Source organism: Tupaia chinensis, unplaced genomic scaffold (genome assembly GCF_000334495.1).
Source record: "Tupaia chinensis unplaced genomic scaffold, TupChi_1.0 Scaffold000271_1, whole genome shotgun sequence".
NCBI classification, from domain to species: Eukaryota; Metazoa; Chordata; class Mammalia; order Scandentia; family Tupaiidae; genus Tupaia; species Tupaia belangeri.
This window is the reverse complement of record NW_006159752.1, coordinates 130,879-136,715: the sequence shown is the minus strand read 5'-3', so window position 1 is coordinate 136,715 and position 5,837 is coordinate 130,879.

Below are 5,837 nucleotides of genomic sequence, written 5' to 3'. Positions count from 1 at the left end.
AGACTGACCAGTCACTTCCATCTGAGACAAATATTCAGGCAGCCCTGTAGTCAAAGTCCCAGGGTTAACTTCAGGCTTCAATATAAAAAATAAAAAATGGGACCAGCAGTTAGTGTAATGGCTATGTCACTGGACTTCCATATAGTCAACCGCCGTTCAAGTCCTGGACCCGGTGGCTCTAACTCACACCAGGTTCATGTGCGTGCATGCCCAAGATCCTGAGAGGAGAATGGAGGAGAAGGGACTGCTGTGTGGCCATTCCCCTGGGGGATGATTTCTTGCTTTCTGTTTCTCTGTCTCTGTCTTTCTGGTGAGCACACACGCACTATAGCAAAAACCTCTTTAAATCAATCAATCAATCATTCAATAAAATAAAAAATAAAAGGACCTGATAAGCAAAATTAAAACCCAGGGTAAGACAGGCTAAGGCCACAGATTCCAGCTGTCTTCTCCCTTCTGGCCTACCAACAGTCTCCCTCCTTTTTCTTCACTCAAACATCAACCCCTTGGCTCCGTTCTCAGGAACTGGGACAGGTTTAATACTCTCAGACCATATGGCCTGGTCCCAATGTAACTTACATGACTAGGAGATTTAGCAAAAAAGTAAAAGGAATTATGACTCTAAACTCCCACTAAAACTCTTCTATAGCCAACAAGATAGATTTTCTTTATAAAACTTACAAGCCCCATCTTTCTCCTAGAGATATTTAGCTGCTCATTACAAAAGAGAAACAAACAAATGCAATTTCTCATAGATTAAAACACAACTAGAAAAAGTTCTCAGATAACTAAAAAAATAGTATAAGAAATTGGTGATTGACCTTAATGTTTGATTTAGCTAAAAAAGCAAACCAACCAAAAGGCATAATTGCCTATGACCATAGCTACCTAGTTGCCTGTGGACAGAGTCACTCACCTTAATCCTGCAGGATGGACAACTTCTGAGTACACAATCTGGAAAAAGTCCAGCTCAGAGCCTCTCTCTCAGAAGAGACTAAATGTTCCCAGTATGGGAAGCCTGGACACTGGCAATGCCCATAACTGACATGTACCTGCATCCACTTGGCTTGTCCCCAACATGGAGGAGTTGGCCCTTAGAGACACAAATGCCCTGAGCTGTGAAGGGAGGCTGGGATTTCTAAGTTCTTACTGGCCCCTGACATGGAGGATTAATGGAGCCCGAGGCCCCTACGGCTCACCTTAGACAACTAGAAATCTCACTGGACAAGCCTTGGGTGTACCGTAAAGTGACAAATAGAGACATGTTCTCTAAAATACAAATTTTTGTCTGGATTTGAGATTAAAGTAATTTAAAAAAATAATCTTATAGTGACCAGTAGATGGCTTAATGTTTACATCGTTGAACTCCCACATAGCTGTTAGAGCCCTGGACTCGGAGACTCAAAACTCCCATCAGGCATGTTTGTGTACGTGCCCAAGCTCCCAAGAGGAGAATGGAGGAGAAAGGATTGCAGCGTGACCATCCCCCCAGGGGGTGATTTCTCACTTTCTCTCTCTCTGTCTCTCTCTGTTTCTCCAGTGACCACACAAGCCCTATATCATAAATCTCTCTCTTGAAAAAAAAAAAGCTTATTAAAAACAGAAAACAAAGAAAATAATAATAAACATGAAAAGACATAAAAGAAAGATTTTAGCTGTAAACATATAATTCTGGTAAAGAAGAGAAAAAGAAAAGTTTGGTATCAAAGGAATGTTTTTAGGATCAAGTTTTTGTCTTAAGGTCAAATAGCTAGATTATTTCAAAATAGGAGAGAAATATGGACAAAAACGGAAAGATCTAAAGCATGTTGAGAGTTTGGTTATGCTGAATGAGTCTAAGAAAGAGTACCAGAGATGAACCAAATCAAGGTTTGTATTCATGAATGTCCTAAAGCTAGTTTGTTCACATGTAATGCCCTCCGTCACAGGTCAGCCCCCGAAAAGGTCCAATTCCAAAGTCCTTGGCAGTATCTCAGATCTACAGTTGGAGCCATGTTAAGCCTCAAAAATGAACATTACGAATTCCAAGTAAACTTATCCTCAGTTCCTCACAGCAACTACTTGGGAAATATAAACCGTGCATGTCCCCTTTTAGGTGTACCTACCAATCAATCATTAAATGTCTTTAACCCTTTAAAGGGGAGTACCAACCCAACATCTCCTCCTCAGCTTCCTCCTTTAATACAAGAACTCCTCCTTGTTAAACCAGTTTTAGAGACTCGTCAATTACATCTAGTTCCAACAAAATACCCAATTGACCTTCTCAATGACAATACTCGTCTTAGCCCTACAGCCTTTATTTTCCCTCCAGTTGGAATAGTTATTATTTAAATAGCTAAAGTGAGCACTGACATTTATTCCACACATGTTTCTGAAAGCCACAGTGTACAGAATATGAGAGCTCCTGCTCTGCCCTCCAGTCCCTGTCCTGTGGGAAGCTGCGCACCAGCGAGTCTGCTGAAGTTTCTCAGAGAGCAAACAATTACCATGATTGGTTCCCTTCTAAAAACCTGACCTTCGAAACCTTGCTCTGATTGGCCACTAGAATCCCTCAAATTTGCATATCTGGCACCTCATGATTGGTCCAAAAGCAACCAATCATAACCCACGGGGCCTCCCGCTGCTGCGTCTCCCCCACACATGGATTCACCCTGGCCACTGGACACTATAGCTGTCATGCATTTTGTCAGTCATAATGTGTATATGTCCCTCCCCACTATCAATATTCTTAAGGGAAAAAGAAAAGAAAAGAGCAGAAAAGAAAATGTAAAGGAAAAGAAAAGAGAAGAAAAGAAAGAAAAGAAAAGTAAAGAAGAAAAAAGAAAAGAAAAGAAAAAAGGAAAGGAAAGCAAAGGAAAGGAAAGGAAAGGAAAGGAAAGAAAAGAGAAGGAAAGGAAAGAAAAGGGAACAACAACAACAAAAAGACACATTACAGGTCAGGGGATCAGTTCCTGCCCCACAATGGGACAGGGAGATTCTCTGGTTAAGAGCAGTTTAGTGAAAGGAGTGGGGTGACCAGAGCTGAAGTAAACCATCTGCATGGCTGCTCTCTGACCTCAGAGTGAGGACAGAAGAAACAGGTCTGTGTGGGGGATGCAGTGCAAGTTGGGAGTCTCTCCATGAGACACCGTGGGGAGAATATGCCTCACCAGGTTTCGATAGATCAATGTGCCAACATTTAAAAAAAATCCAATTAATCAGCCTTCAAACACAACACGGTTTCTAGCTTCTCCCACCAAGACAGCTCAGCAGTAGCAGTCTAGACCTTTCCAGGAAGTGAAGGTAGAGCCCCTGGCATTCCTCCCGACAGGCCTGTGTTAGGCCCGAGAAGTGTCTGGTGCTGTTGCAGTGGCTGCTCTTGCTCCATCTGCAACTTCTCAGTCTCCAAGATGACAGGAAGAACGAGGATCATAAACAAATGGTCCCAATCCACAAGGCCGCCCTGGAAAACCTGGACATTTTTTGAGCCACAAAAAGGGAAAGACCAAAAGTGGCTCTGGCTACCTACTGAACCCTCTCCGGGAACATCTCCATAAGACCCCAAAGTCCCTCTCAGAGGGTCTCCTCTAGGTCCTCATTGTTGTCCTCTTCCAGTTCCTCCTCTGTATCTTCTGCTTAGCCTTTCGGGAGCAATTCGTCAGGGGACGGGGCTCACCCAGTGCTGCCAGTGGCTGTGCAGCCATGACTGTAGGGGACCAGCCCTACCAGTCTTTTTAGGTCCATGAACCCCAAAATTACATTTTCTAGAATGGATATTTCTTTCTTCTTTTAAGAAAGATTTTTTGTTTTAGTGTGCATGTGCTCACCAGAGAGACAGAGAGAAATTGAGAAATCACCCTCCAGGAGGATGACCATGCTGCAGTCCCTTCTCCTCCATTCTCCTCTCGGGATTTTGGGCATGCACGCACACACACCTGGCATGAGTTTTAAACCACTGGGTCTGGGACTTCACCTGTGGTTTACTGTATGGGAGCCCAGAATGTAACCATTATGCCATATACTGGCCCCTAGAACGGCTATTCCTAGGTTCTTATCACCCTTTCCGCCCATCAATACCGTATTCACCTGTTTGACTTTGATCCTCACCATGTCTATCTACCCCAGGCCGAGATGATGTTCAAGCCTTACTGACAAGTTGCTTGAGCAGATCCCATGAACCCTGCCTTGTTTCAGCACCTTCCTCTAAAATCCTTCCCTTTCTTACTAAGGTTCCTATTTCAATTCCCACAAAAATCTTAAAAGTATCCATTCCCATCTCTCTGATGGTCTTTACTGATGGCTCAGGCAAAACACAAAAAGCTGCTCTCTCTTGGAAAGATAAAGACAAAGGGCAATGTTTCATTACGACGGGATTTTCTGCGACCTAACAAGGTGAATTAGAAGCCTTTCTTTTGGCCTTACAAGCCTTCCCTTTACCTCCTGTCACAGTTTTTCTGCTTTTCCTTATTGTGTTCACTGCTTTTTGTACTGAACATCCTTACCTAAAAGATATTGCCCAGAACTCATTATTATGACAATTTCTTTTTGGATGATCATAATCAGACCTGCCCTGCGTGCTATCCCTAGGCAATGACCAATCAGATCAAGCCGTTCCTGCCTTCTCTTTTGCATGCAATCAGGCACAACAATCTCACTATCTTCATCACAGAAATGCTTGAGTTCTTTGTAAAATCCTCCATGTCACTGCCAGACAGGCCCCAATTCCCCTCTGGACTTGTTCCTTCTGTCAACTCATTTTAATCCCTTCTTTAGACCATGGTGCTAATCCTAAACGACTTCACTATGATCAACTTTGGATAACTGATGTTACTCATGAGTTACCTTCCTTTGGTGAAATTAAAAATGTATCCATGTAACTGCTGATACTTATTCTAAACTTATTCATGTTACCCCTTTATCAGGAGAAAAAAGCACATCATGCCATCTCTTATCTTCTAGAATATGTTGCTAAGGTGGGTGTTCCTAGACAATTAAAACCAAATAATGATCCCTGCTATATCAACCTAAAATTGAATCATATTCTCGAAGATTTTCATATAGAACATGTTACTAGAATTCCTCATAATCCTACCAGCCAAGTCCTTATGTAATGTACTCACTGCACTGTTAAGGCTTACCTTGAAAAAGAAAGAAGGGGGAGTCGTTCTACGAGAGGGGAATCTGTTCTGTATAGGCTTGCCAGAGCTCTATATACTATTACTTTTTTAACAATCTTGATCAACAAAATACTGCAGCCTAGAAAAGACATTGGAAATTATTCCAATATCAACCCATTACAGGTTTGTATCAGAGGCTGGGAACCAAACTCCCAATGGGGAGAATCATACTCCTTTATCACTCAGGCCAGAGGGCTTGCATGTGTTTCTTTATGTACAGGAACTCAGTGGAGACCATTGAAAGGGATCAATTCTCCTCATGGACCCTGGTCTTCAGCCTTGATTCCAGAATCTCATCCTGGATGATCAAAAACCCTGACTCAGCACTCTGCAAGCTCCTAGAATCACCTGGGGCCAATCAAAGAAACGAAACCAACAAGCGGTACTCATTCTCCAGAATGTGGGAGTACCTAATACCCCTGAAAATTGAATTCTTGCTTACCTGAGTATTATCCCTCAAATAATCAAAAGGTAATGAGTTTGATTTATATCTGTACCCTGCTCCTTTTCTTCCCCTACACAGGCCACGCGATACTGGACACATAGCACTAATTCTCCTGTTTTTAGACCACTTACTAGGTGGGACGCTGTTCCTCCTGCCTCCTCTAATGACACAGCCTGGACTGGAGGGGTTTGGCTCCTGCCACTGGTCCTCTTTTGGAAAATTTAGAAAGGCTAACC